This window comes from Phyllobates terribilis, unplaced genomic scaffold (genome assembly GCF_046119375.1).
Source record: "Phyllobates terribilis strain yellow unplaced genomic scaffold, ASM4611937v1 Scaffold_11__3_contigs__length_659146591, whole genome shotgun sequence".
In the NCBI taxonomy this organism is placed as follows: domain Eukaryota; kingdom Metazoa; phylum Chordata; class Amphibia; order Anura; family Dendrobatidae; genus Phyllobates; species Phyllobates terribilis.
The window spans coordinates 600,839,028-600,853,559 of record NW_027362771.1 but is presented as its reverse complement, the minus strand read 5'-3'; the positions used below and the strand labels follow the sequence as shown (position 1 = coordinate 600,853,559).

General features: G+C 48.8%; 1 non-coding gene across 1 annotated transcript; it reads right to left on the bottom strand.

The window, feature by feature from the left end:
- Nucleotides 1-3,108: 3,108 nt before the first annotated feature.
- TRNAL-AAG (transfer RNA leucine (anticodon AAG)) lies at nucleotides 3,109-3,190 on the bottom strand. The gene has a single exon. It is a non-coding gene; the product is annotated as a tRNA-Leu (tRNA).
- Nucleotides 3,191-14,532: the final 11,342 nt, after the last annotated feature.

Genomic DNA, 14,532 nt, shown 5'->3' with positions numbered 1-14,532 from the left:
GCGGGTATCAAAGGTGTCCCTCAGCCGGGTTAGTATCCCTGCGACAGTCCTCCCCCCAGGTGGCCAGGACTTTATCTCCCTTTGGGCTGCCCCGGTTAATTGGGCCACCAGGATGCTCACTTTTTGCTCCTCTGTGAGGGGGTACACCTGGAAGAGGCTATCCAGCTTTTCTCTAAAGTCATGCAGGGTATGTGACTCCCCTGAGTACTGGGGTAGCCAGGCTGCCCCCGGGATATAGGGCATGGTGAAAGGCATGACCGCAACAGCGGTGGCGCTGGCGGGGGTTGAAGCGGTGAAGCTCTCCTCCGTATCCGGCATCCTTCTCCCCCCTAGTGGACCGTGGCCTACCTTGCGATGATCCTCTTCCGTAGGCCGCGGCTCCGCAGTGGATCGTCAGGGTTGAGGACCTTCCGTCGCGCTCCTGTGACGTCGGCGTCTGCTCGGCTCCTTCCAGGACCTTACGCAACGTCCAGACGTGAGGCGGGGCTTCAGTTCTCGCGCGCTTTCGGAGTCCACGCCCCTCTTCTTCCCGCGCGGCGTCCTCAAGATGGCGTCCAATGGCGGGAAAACTCCACGTATGGCGGGAAGAAGGCTGAAGATGGCGCCGGATGGCGGGAAAACTCCACCGATGGCGGGAAGGAAGCGGAAGATGGCGCCGGATGGCGGGAATCTTCACCACAGGTAAGTTTGAACAGTCTTTTTCAGGCACGCAGTACCCGGTGGTTGCGGGCACGAAATCCTGCCGACTACGCCAAAAGCTGACGCGCCCCTGGGCCTGTGTCGCGCTGCGTTGCGCACGCGGGAGCTTACCCGGAGCCGGATCTCTTGAGGGTTGTAGTCTCGTGGCGGTGATCCGGTCCGTGCCCAGGGAGTCAGACTAAGTGGCGCTGTATTAGCGGTAGATGTTGGACGACTACGCCACCCGTTGAGTACAGCTAAGGAGCTGCTGCTGCAGGGCAGACCGCTGAGGCCGGTGGTAGGATTGTGCAGCGTGATAGTATAACCCCCAACGGGAGGGGTATGGCCTCAGGGCAGCCGACGTGGATGATGGGGGTAGCAGGAACCACTCGGAGACGGTGCGGTGTAGTTCAGGGTCTTTACTGGTGACAACGATAGACCCTCCCGGAGTACTGGCTAGCGATTGGGGCCTGGTCAGTCCTTGAGCAGATGGGATCTCCCCTGGCCAGGCAGAGTTGTAGGCCTCCCAAACTAACGACACTCTTCTGGCTACCTTGCTAGAGGCGGGTATAAGTAGCCCACGTCCCTGAGTGTACCGTGTGGTGCTCACCCGTATGGCCGGTGACTCGGGGCCTTCTAGTAGCTTCCGCTCCACGACGGCGGTGCTGGTCCCACGCGTGTGACCGTGCCTTCGGGTTTCTGGGCCAGAGGACCTGCAATCCCCTGCCGGTCGGTTTCTGCTGCTGGATAGGAGTTAGTCCCCACAGCCTCGGACTCCGGGTCCGGTGATAACTTCTCAGTCAGGACGAGCTCTGCAGCTGCCAGCCCCTGACTCCTTGTAGCACTGCTCCCACAGAGCTCCTGATGTTCTTTTCCTATATCTGCTTCTCTGTCTCTACTTCTTCTCTACTCACTAACCCTGCCTCAGCCCTAGGTTTATATAGGGGAAGTTCTTCCCCTCCCAGGACTGGGCAGGAGGTGTGGCATGCATAGGATTCCTGACCAAGAGACCTCCCACCTGCTCTCAGACATAACATTGCTGTTACTGTGGAAACCAGACCCCTGGGGTGCCACAGAAACATATCTCAGAAAAAAACTCTGCATTAACTATTTGGGTTACAGATCCGAATCCGAAAACTGACATCCAAATGAAGCCTAATTTAGAGAGTCGTAATTTAGTCACATTTCCGCATCCATATCATGGACACAAATATTATCAACTGTGCTGTCTGATCAAAGCCTTACTCAGAAAAACATGTTCAGCATTTGTATGAGCTTTTTAGAGTGGATCGTCTCCAAAATCCTCTGCAAAAGCTGCTTCAAAAACTCTTTTAGGCTATGTGCATACGGAGTCTTTTTGCTGAGAAACTTGCTGAGAAACTCAATGTTTTTGAGGAGCTTTGAGATTTGGAGGAGGATTTTGAAAGTTTTGACCCAGTTTCTACACCAAAAAGTCTCAAAAAACATAAGCGTATGTGCACCCAACGTCTTGTTCTGCCAGCAGAACCCATGAGTTATTGTAGGGAAGGTGCTTCAAGAAAATGTTGGTGGTCTTCTTCCTGAAGCACCTTTGCTGGTGGCTTTCCATTGTTTTTTGTGGCTTTACTACGTTATTTTTTCCTTCCTTTTATTTTATACTTTAGTGGCAAGCATTTTCCTAGCAGAAGTTGCCCAAAGAATGACCATGTTATTTCTTTTAACCGTTTCACGGTTTTCGAGCCCTGAGGCGCTGAAGAGAAGTAACAATAAACTGAACATATGGATTTAACATTACTCTGTATTATATTTAACTTTTTGCAGTGCTTTTTCAGGGTATTCCAGGCGTAATCCACCGTAAAAATATCTCAAGTGCACATCTACGGCTTTGTGCGCACAGAGACTTTTTGCACTTTTTTTCGGAATATAAACAGGCAACAAACCCTCCTAATCCTCCTCAAAAACGCAAAACTTTCCAAAAGTTTGGAGTTTCTGCTGAATTTCCTATGATAAAAACTTAGCAAAATGACTGTGTGCATGGACCCAGTTTCTGCTCCAAAAACTCCTTGAAAAACTCTGTGCACATAGACTCTTCTTAGTCATTTCTATTGTAAGGCTTTCATGCATTTTTTAAGCAATCTTTATTTTTTTCTTAGACATTTAGGGAGTAACACTGCTCAAAAATAACTCCTTTAAAACTCTGTGTGCACATAGCTTAAGTCTGTGGATTTTGTGTGGTTATACTGCCACCTACTGGAGAACTGCTGCATAAAGAGGAAAGATACTTTACTCAAACGTAATCATAAATAAATACAGATTTTAGATATCTGACCATTTTTTTGTGTCAAAGGTAAGAATTGGGTAAATTATATTGTAATAATAATTATGGATAAAGAACATACGTTGAAATATGATCAGTTATAATAGCCAAGTAAGAATTTCTATAAAATACATTGGCAGCGGTGGGATTCGAACCCACGCCCCCAAAGAGACTGGAGCCTTAATCCAGCGCCTTAGACCGCTCGGCCACGCTACCTGTTGTACCATTTATATTTTGGATGTTGTGTTGTAATAAAAAGGATAAATTGCTGAAGCTGAATCTGAATTCACTGAACCTGATTGGCTGCTCCTCAATGTACCTCCTCCCAGTGTTCAGTACACGCTGCAGCTCGTGGTTTTTGTTTGTTTGTTTTTTTGCCTGTGTTGTTGGATTGTAATTAGAAAGTAACATTGCCACCTAGAGGTTAGTTTATAGAATAAAAACTGAGGGTAGCACCAATTGGACCACACTTGGATGACTTCTCACTGCGGTCCGATTATCACAGAGTGTCAGAAAGGAGAAGGTGGAGAAACTTTTTTTCTCCACATAAAAGAAAAGCTGATGACCCTGGGAGTAACGATCATGGTCACAGAGGTCATGACCAGGCCCATGTGGGTGAGGGGCCCGCTGACGCCAGCGCAAGCACGCTGCCGGCCATATAGAGGCTAGAAGCTGACGGCGGCGTGCACGTAATTGGTGGTGCATGGCAGTGACGTCATATACTCCTGTCGCTTGCATGCTGAAGTCAGCTGTCAGCTTCAGAAGTGGATGCCACTCGGCGGGGGAGCGGAGGTAGGGTGAGTATAATCTTTTTTTGCTATGCATTAAAGAACAGCGGCAAATTGGGAACATACCAGGATGGGCCCAGAATGGGGGATGTATATATCAGGATGGAAGGGAGATATATATATACCAGGAAGGGGTCCAGGATAAGGGACATATATACCAGGATGGAGATATATATACCAAGAAGGGGCCCAGGAAGGGGAATATATATACCAGGAAGGGGCTTAGGATGGGGGATATATATACCAGGATGGGGGATGTATATACCAGGATGGATGGAGGTCATATATACCAGGATGGGCCTGGGTTAAGGGAAATATACCAGGATGGGGAACATATATAACAGGATGGAGGTCATACATACCAGGATGGGCCTGGGATAAGGGAAATATACCAGGATGGGGAACATATATAACAGGATGGAGGCCATATATACCAGGATGGGCCTGGGATAAGGGAAATATACCAGGATGGGGAACATATATAACAGGATAAAGGCCATATATACCAGGATGGGGCCAGGATGGGGGGATATATACCAGGATGGGGATGTATATACCAGGATGGATGGAGGTCATATATACCAGGATGGGCCTGGCATAAGGGAAATATACCAGGATGAGGAACATATATAACAGGATGGAGGTCATATATACCAGGATGGGCCTGGGATAAGGGAAATATACCAGGATGGGGAACATATATAACAGGATAAAGGCCATATATACCAGGATGGGGCCAGGATGGGGGGATATATACCAGGATGGGGATGTATATACCAGGATGGATGGAGGTCATATATACCAGGATGGGCCTGGCATAAGGGAAATATACCAGGATGAGGAACATATATAACAGGATGGAGGTCATATATACCAGGATTGGGACCAAGGATGGGGAACATGTATACCAGGGTGCAGGACATGTATTCCAGCATGGGCCCAGGAAGGGGGACATACTCTGACAAGCAAAAGGGTAACAATGTTTTGAACTTTTGAATTTCTGGCTCCATATCTCACCATCCACTAAGGCTTCTAAAGAAAGTCTTCCATCATTTTATAAACAATCATCTTGGCTATCTCATACATAAATTTGACTTACAACTATTTAGCATATGATTAGTTATGCGGATTCTTCTCATGTCACTGCATTGTTACTGTTTTGTCCTGGTGGTGGAAAAAATCTTTTTCTTCCTGTATAGTACAAAATACAACCTGTTCTCACATTCCCTAATAGCTCAGTGTGTTATTAGGTTGATTCCCAAGTGAAAGGTCAAATCGAGGAGAAGCCATGAAGAAGATATCCCAAGAAAAGAGAAACAGCATTATCCAGATCATCGATAGCGGTTTCTCCACCAAGAAAATTGCCAAACTGCATGAGGTGAGCGCCATGAGAGTTGGAAGAATACGAAATGGGGTCCGTCCATCCATTCAAAAGCCAAGAGGTGGACGTCCAGGCAAGATATAGGAGTCAAAAAGTTGGCTCATTAAAAGGTCTATCAGTTTTGGTGTGACAAACACAGCAGTGGGGGCGGCTCACATGCTTCATAATGGTGAGATCACAGACATCCATGTAAACACCGTGCAACGCATGTTACACAAGTCTGGAATGGTGGCCAGAAAGAAGGTGAAGAAGCCTCGACTTCAAAATCGTCATAAGAAGCGTCGGCTTGAGTTTGCAAGAAAGTACGAAAAGTGGACAGCAGAAGATTGGAAACGGGTGATTTGGAGCAAAAAAAAGAAATTCAGTAGACGAGGCTCTGATGGTGCAAATGGGTCTGGAAGATACAAGGGAAAAAGGAACTGTCAAGTTCTGTGGTTATAGAATTGTTTTACAGCCAAAGGTGTTGGACACTTGACCAAGATTGATGGTGGTCTCAATACTGATCTATATGTGAGTATCCTACAAGACAAGTTACTTTGTAAACTCAAGTACTATGGGTATGAAAAGGACGACATAGTGTTCCTGCAGGATAACGACCCGAAGCATATATCGAGATTGGGGAAGGAATGGTTCAATGACAATGAAGTAGAGGTGCTGGATTTGCCCCCACAGTTCCCAGACCTCAACCCAATCCAACACTTGTGCGTAGAGTTGAAGAAAAAACTGTATACATACCCAAGTGAGTCGACCAGTATGCTCCAACTTTGGGAATGTGCAGAAGAGACCTGGGATCAGATTTCAGTCGAGACATGCACTGGGGCCCATCGGACTTTACTTATGCCACTGCTGATATCGCTTGAACCCAGGGCCAGTGTCACCACCTGGCGCACCTGGGAAAGTGCTTGGGCCCTGCGCAAGCGGGGGGCCCACTCACCGTTGGGAAAACTGGCTCATGAGTCTGTGGGGCCAGGTACCAGTGCCCACGAGTGGGACCCCCTCTTCCTCAGGGCCCCGGCACTTGCAATACTTACCTCTCCTCGTTCCTCTGCTGCTCCGTCGTCTTCCGACTCTGTGACGTCTCAGGGCAGAGGGCGCAATGACATCACTACCGCACACCCTCTGCTCTGAGCAGTGCAGAGAGCCAGAAGATGGGGATGCTGAGGAGTCCAGAACTGCAGCCAGTGAGGAGAAGTGAGTATTTAATTTTTTTTCTGTATGGAGCATTAATTATATGGGGCTCATTGTGTATGGATCAATATATGGGCCTCATTATATATGGAGTATTATATGGGCCCATTATGTATGAAGTATTATATGGGACGCGTTATTCTGTATGGAGCAATATATGGGGCCCATCATGTATGGAGTATTATATGGGACCCGTTATTCTGTATGGAGCAATATATTGGGCCCATTATGTATGGAGTATTATATGGGACCCGTTATTCTGTATGGAGCAATATATGGGGCCCATTATGTATGGAGTATTATATGGGACCCGTTATTCTGTATGGAGCAATATATGGGGCCCATTATGTATGAAGCAATACAGCGAAGGAAATAAGTATTTGATCCCTTGCTGTCTTTGTAAGTTTGCCCACTCACAAATACATGAACAGTCTATAATTTTTAGGGTAGGTTAATATTAACATTGAGAGATAGAATATCCAAAAAAAAAAATCAAGAAAATCACATTGTATAGATTAGATAAATTTATTTGCATTTTGCAGTGAGAAATAAGTATTTTGAACCATAAGTAAGATGCTGGGTGAGAAGGAGACAACTGTTGGTGCAATATTAAGAAAATGAAGAAATACAAAATGACTGTCAATCGACATCGATCTGGGGCACCATGCAAAATCTCACATCCTGGGGTATCCTTGATCATGAAGTAGGTGAGAGATCAGCCTAAATCCCCATCTTCTGGCTCTCTGAACTGCTCAGAGCAGAGGGTGTGCGGTATCAAATACTTATTTCCTTCACTGTATATGGGGCACATTATGTATGGAGCAATATATGGGGCTCATTATGTATGGAGCAATATATGGGGTCCATTATTCTGTATGGAGCATTATATGGGGCCCATTATGTATGGAGCAATATATGGGGTCCATTATTCTGTATGGAGCATTATATGGAGCCCATTACACTGTATGGAGCAATATATGGGGCTCATTATACTGTATGGAGGACTATGTGGTGCCCATAATATTGTATGGAGGACTATACTGTTCGGTCTGCACTGTGCGCTGCGAGGATTCGCCGGTTTCTGAGCTGTCGTGGAATTTACAATAGATATCGCTCATGTAATATATGAAGTGAAATCTTTGTCAAAGTCTGTACAAACTCCGATCCGAGTCTAATCAAAATAATTGATCCGTTTTTTTTCTTGTACATGAGAAAAACTGATGCATGAAGTGCAGAATCCCTAAAGTGCACTTCTATCGCTCACATCCCTTATTACTCACAGTTATCTTTAAGACTACGTTTACATAATTAAGAATAATTCAACCCCATGTCTCCAGCTGAAAATTGTGACCATATTATAGTCAATGGTGCGCGTCAGGTGCCATAAGTGTCCTGCGTATGAGGAATCCGGCACCGATTGTAAGTATGTAATGCAGGTACCGGAATGCAACACACAGAGACACAAGGCGAGAACAGTCAGAGATGATTGTAAACAGTTTTATACAACAGGTATACTGAAACAAGGGATTAGCAACAAGGATAATGAACAGTGGTTTGAAATAGCAGAAAAATACGAAATTTCTCAAAGTAAGGCGCAGTCTCTTAAAATAAGGCGCAGTCTCTTAAAGTAAGGTGATGCCCTCAAGCATGAGAAGCACCACACAAGTTCTTTAACCGTGAATTTGGCCCTAGCGGGGGTCACCGGTTATTCCCGCTAGGCCGTGAGTCTCTTTCCGGATGAATTCAATTAAATCACATTGTGCTACTTTAGCCCCAACCGTCCCCCTCCCAACCTGAGTACTTAAACCCAATTGTCCCCGGTACCGTGGGTGAGCAGTGGAAGTGACGGCCCTGCTCCTCTCTGCTTGGCTGTTGGGGGCAGTCTCTCGAGCCTTGGATAAGGGGGTCCAGGGCTCTTCTGTCGGGTTCCGCGAACTCACTCAGCACCGCGATCAGGTTCCTAGTATCCTCAGCAGGCACAGCACTCGAGTCATAACTGTGAGGGATCCGGAGCTCTTTTACCGGTGCCCGGCTGGAGCACCTCTCAGGCCTCTGGATTTGGCCTGTCACGCGGGGTTTCTCAGGACGCAGGGAGCACGTCTGCTCCTCTCTGCTGCTTGGCGCCAAAGACCCCTCAGGTTTGGCGCGCTGGCCTCTTATCTCTTTGAACTCCTTCCTGGAAGTCACCTGATCGGGTCCAGCCTCTGAATCTGCCCTCCCTGCAACTTCCTTTGTATATTTTGGTTCCGCTTGACTGTCTCTGGCCAGTAGATGGCAGTCTCGCTCCATCCATGAAACGTCATGTTGAAGTTCTTTTACAAGCTTTTTAGCTCGTTCTACATTCCTCCCTCCTTTTTGCTCGCCAGTCCTCGGGCGAGTGGACTCCTCACAGAATTGATGTCTCCTTCCAGGCAGTGCAAGCTCAGACAGGAGTTGGGCACACTCCTGCGTTTTCTGTTGGATTCGAGATCAGATAAACTCTTCCTGAGCATACCGGTTAGGAGGAATTCCGGCATTAGCCCGCTCAGTTCTGCGGGGCTCTTCTTGCGGAGGAGACTCCGGGAGATCCGAGGAATCAACTACTGGGGATTGCAAATCATTTCCTGACTCATTCTGACTTCCACTTGGGAGTGGCACCAACGGTTCTGACGGGCCCAACTGCATTGTGGCCCACCCTTCTTCATCCCCCAAGGTTCCTGTATGTGGCACTTCAGCCAACACGTCTGACGGCCCAGCCCTGTTACAGACTTCTGCTTCAGAGGAGCAAGGTCGCAACATATTACGGTGCAACACCCTGGATGTCGCGGCGTCATCCCCTTCGGGCCTAACCTCATAGACGGGGTTGTCTGGGTGAACCTTCTTCACCACCCGATATGGTATTGCCTCCCAACGATGGTCCAGCTTACTCCCAAATCGTTTAGCCCTCACCAGCACTCGGTCTCCTGGCTGAAGCGATCCACCTGTGGTCGGGGGCCGAACTGCATGCTCTACTTCGTGAAACTTCTGAGCAACCAGTCTTCTCACGGTATGGAGTCGACGCTGGTGTTCTCGAATCCAGGTACTTGGGCTACTGCCCGGACAGGGGTCTTCTGAGTCTAGCTCCAGTTCGGTGATTTCTCGGCCACTTCTTCCAAACAGCAACATGTAGGGGGTGTAGCCAGTGGTTGCATGAACTCGATTATTATACACCCACACCAGCTCGGACACGAATTCAGGCCACTTCATCTTTTTGTCCGCTTCCAGTGTTCGCAACATTTGCAACAGGGTTCGGAGAAAGCGCTCGCATGCACTGTTCCCTTGAGGGTGGTAAGGCGTTGTCCGGGAACGGTCGATCCCATAGATGCGGTATAGCTCATCCATCACTCGTCCTTGGAAGCAGGCCCCCTTGTCAGAATGTATTCGCTTCGGGCACCCATAAATCTCGATGAAATCTTGACAGATGGCCTTGGCTGCGGCTTCTGCCATCTGATCTTTAGTGGGCGTCACTACTGCAAACTTGGTGAAGTGATCAGTCATGACTAAACAGTGTCCATAACCGTTGTATGAAGTTCCTACCATCAAGTAGTCAATCATCAAGACTTCCAAGGGGGCAGAAGTTCGGATGGTCTGAATGGAAGCTCTTTGCTCCGGGGGCTTGTTCAACTCACACTGGTGACATGTTCGGCAGACCCCCTCGACTTCTTGTCGCAGTTGAAGCCAATACACCAGCCGTTGCAACCACCGGAAGGTCTTTTCTACTCCGAAGTGAGCACCTCTTCTATGAGCTTCTTGGGCTAGCTGTGTTACTAGCGCTCCTGGAACTACCACTTGCCAGGTAACATCAAACTCTCGAGGCAGCTGGATTCTTCGGCATAGCAAGCCGTCCTTCAGGAGGAGCCTCTCCCACTGGCCTAGGATTTGTAGGGTAGTTGGAAGTGAAGCGGCTCTGGTTTCCTGGTCGGGTCTCTGATTAAGGGCGACCCATTCTCTCAACTTTGCTAGCTCCGGGTCGGATTGCTGCAGATGTATCCATTCGTCTCTTGAACGGCCCAGAATCTGAGTGGGCCTCGGCTCCCTTCTGGTCTCTTGGGCATCGACCACAGCAGCGGCGAACTGGCTGAAATCCGGGATCTCGTCGCCTTCGAGCTCCTCATCTCTGTCCTTCTTCGGCCCCGCCTGAGTGACCCAGGACAGGGCATCTGCATGTGTGTTCAGGGCCTTGGACCGATAGGTGATTTTATACTGGAATTTGGACATCCTTGCAACCCACCGCTGTTCTAACGCGCCCAGTTTGGCGTTCTCCAAGTGGGTCAAAGGGTTGTTATCTGTCCACACTTGCACTTCTGACCCTGACAGGTACTCAGCAAATTTCTCGGTCATGGCCCACACCAGTGCCAGTAGCTCCAGCTTAAACGAACTGTAGTTGTCCGGATTCTTCTCCGTATCTCGGAGTGACCTTCTGGCATACGCAATCACTCGCTCTTTCCCTTCTTGTACTTGAGCCAGCACTGCTCCCAGCCCATGCAAGCTTCCATCAGTGTACAACATGATCGGCTGCGAAAAGTCAGCATAGGCCAGAATCAGGGCATCTGTTAGCGCCATTTTCAATGCTCGGAATGCCTCTTCTTGTCGTGGGCCCCACTGAATGGGCTGCCACTTGGCTCCCCCGGCTGTTCCTCTCAGCAATTCATTGAGCGGGTTCGCAATCTTAGCAAAGTCTTTAATGAATCTGTGGTAGTATCCACCGAGCCCCAGGAATGCCCTTAGTTCCCTTAGATTGGCGGGCGTGGGCCACTTCTGCACGGCAGCTACTTTCTCCGCAGTGGGGTGCACCCCTGCACTGGACACAGTGTGCCCCAGATATTCAATTTCTCGTTTGAAGAGACGACACTTACAAGGCTTAATTTTCAGGCCGTGCCTTTGTAGCCGTTCTAACACTTGTTCCAATCGGCGGAGATGATCCTCAAACGTTGCGGAATAGATAATTATATCGTCCAGATATATTAAAGTGGCTTCAAAGTTGAGGTCCCCCAAGCATCTCTCCATCAGCCGTTGGAAGGTTCCTGGTGCATTTGTTAGTCCGAACGGCATTCGATTGAACTCAAACAGGCCCATAGGGAGAACAAAAGCTGTCTTCGGACGATCCTTCTCAGCTACTGGGACCTGCCAATAGCCACTGGCCAGGTCGAGGGAGGAGAAGAATTTGGCGCTCCCTAGTGCAGATAGAGACTCTTCGATTCGGGGGAGTGGATAGGAGTCCTGTACTGTACAGGCATTCAGCTTCCGATAGTCTACGCAAAATCTCAGGGTACCGTCCTTCTTTCGGACCAGCACGATCGTAGCCACCCAGGGGCTCTGGCTTTCACGGATCACACCGTTCTGCAACATGTGGGCCAACAGCTCTTTCACCTCCTGGTACATTTGAGGCGGGGTCTGCCGATATCTCTCTCGGATGGGAGCAGTATTTCCGGTGGGTATTTCGTGCTGAATGTCCCGAGTGCACCCGAAATCATCTTCATGCTGTGCAAACACTCCCTGATATCGCTGTAGAAGTTGTTCGATCTGCCTTACTTGTCCAGCAGAAAACTCAGTCAGGTTAGCTTCCATTTCTTCCAGGAGATGGCGTCCAGCCAACGGTTCTCTTCCATGTTCATGGCTATTGAGGGACACCTCTAGGGTCCATGGTTTTCCTTCCACAGGTGCCAGCCCTATAGCGTCAGCTCTAGTAAGGGCCTCCGGCATTACGCACACTCGCGCCACCTCTTGTCGGGGCAACAACTGTAAACTGGTGCCACTTAAATTGATGCAGCGCACGGGTACTCGACCGTGCCGCATGGTGGCCAGAGTTCGAGCAATCAGGAGTCCAGAGGGCGCTTCTTCTCCCTCCATTGGTTCAACTTGAATGTCCACGCCCTCTAAGGACACATGTGCCAGCACCGGCAAAGTAAGTACAGTCTGTCCCACCGGCAGTGTCATTCGGGCGGTATCGATACCTTACCAAGGTACTGGGAGGTAGTGGGCAACTTTTGAATCTGAATGACCCGCACGAGGTGCTGGAACACTCTCTTGTTAGCTGGGTCTCGAGATGCGCGGGTCCAGTTGTTTTTGCTACAGCCCTCAGCCAGGAACTGTCCGACTTCTTTCAGCACATTCATGCCCAGGGTTACAATGTGCCCATCGCCTCTGGGCCCGGTGGTCAGTACAATCCCTTTTCGACCGAGGTCTTTTCCACATGCCCGCACGGACATCCATACTACTCCCGCTACTGGGATAGGTAGTTGATTAGCCGCCAGCAGTTTGACAGTGGGTTCCCGGCAGGAACGAGCGACTTCAGGAAAGTGACTTTGGAAGTACGTCTCAGGCATAGTGGTCACTTGAGACCTGGTGTCCATCAAACAGCGGATCCGCTGCCCATTGAATTCAGCCCAGATAATGGGCCTCTCGGAGACAATGTCTTCAGAGCTCCCTCTTCTACTCTCTGAAGCTCGAGACCCCACGGTATGCTCCACAACCGTGGGGCATTTTAGTTTAACAGCTGTCCCCTCCTCCTCCTTTCTCGGTTGGGACAGTCTTTGGAGATATGCCCCCTACCTCCGCAGGTCCAGCACTCCGGTCCTCGTTCTGCCGATAGGTCGGGTACATGTCGTGCTGGGGCCGGATAGGAACGTCTTTCTCGTTCTGGTCTCCGTCCAAGTAGAGCAGTATGGTCCGTCGGCAAGGGGGCAGTAGGGGTCTTTCTAATAGCATTCAACTCACCCCAAATGTCTCGAATTTCCTGACGCATTTCCCGTACCCAATCAGGCTCTTGGTTGGTGAATCCAGGAGCAATTGCCTCATGACTTCTAACTGTGGCTTTGAGAACAGGAACTTCTCTCTCCAGGACTCTAGCTTCAGCCCCAACCTCCAGGAAGCCCAGATCAGGGCTCAATCGCAGCCGCTCCTTCAGGATCTGCCTCAGGGAAGGGTCTTTCAAGCCAGCAATCAGTTGGTCACGCAACACCTCATCCAATGGTCCCAGTCCTCAGTTCCCATCTTGACTTTTCTTAGTGATATGGGCCATCACTTCCTGTAATGCATTAACATACTGATTTACTGTCTCATTTTCCCCTTGGACCCGCTGAAACAACCGTAAGCGCAAGTGTCACCGTGCATGTCCTCTAGAATTTTTATCACTTTATTCACAGTGTCACGGTCCCCAGGTGGGCGGTACATCACAGTCTGTCGGGCCTCTCCATCAAGGGTTAGGAGGGCCAGCTCCGCCTGGGCTAGAGGGTCAAGGGGATACATACGTAGCATACTTCTCAGTCTTTCTGCCCAGTCCCAAAGTGACATGCCATCCCCTGTAAACTTGGGAAGATGGCTGAGCATAGCCCCCAGGGGTATATGGCTACGGCCGGACCCAGACACAGACTGATCCGCCATCTCTGCGTCTGAATGTTGCATCCTGCCGACTACGCCAAATGTAATGCAGGTACCTGAATGCAACGCACAGAGACACAAGGCGAGAACAGTCAGAGATGATTGTAAACAGTTTTATACAACAGGTATACTGAAACAAGGGATTTGGCCCTAGCGGGGGTCACCGGTTGTTCCCGCTAGGCCGTGAGTCTCTTTCCGGATGAATTCAATTAAATCACATTGTGCTACTTTAGCCCCAACCGTCCCCCTCCCAACCTGAGTACTTAAACCCAATTGTCCCCGGTACCGTGGGTGAGCAGTGGAAGTGACGGCCCTGCTCACGTATGCAGCTCCTCTCTGCTTGGCTGTTGGGGGCAGTCTCTCGAGCCTAGGATAGGGGGGTCCAGGCCTCTCTGAACTTCCAGGAATTCTTGTACATAGGAGCAGTATTATAGTAGTTATATTTTTGTACATAGGAGCAGTATTATAGTAGTTATATTCTTGCACATAGGGGGCAGTATTATAGTAGTTTTATTCTTGTATATAGGGGCAGTATTATAGTAGTTATATTTTTGTACATAGGAGCAGTATTATAGTAGATATATTCTTGTACATAGGAGCAGTATTATAGTAGTTATATTCTTGTACATAGGGGCAGTATTATAGTAGATATATTCTTGTACATAGGGAGCAGTATTATAGTAGTTTTGTTCTTGTACATAGGGGGCAGTATTATAGTAGTTATATTCTTGTATATAGGAGCAGTATTATAGTAGTTATATTTTTGTACATAGGAGCAGTATTATAGTAGTTATATTCTTGCA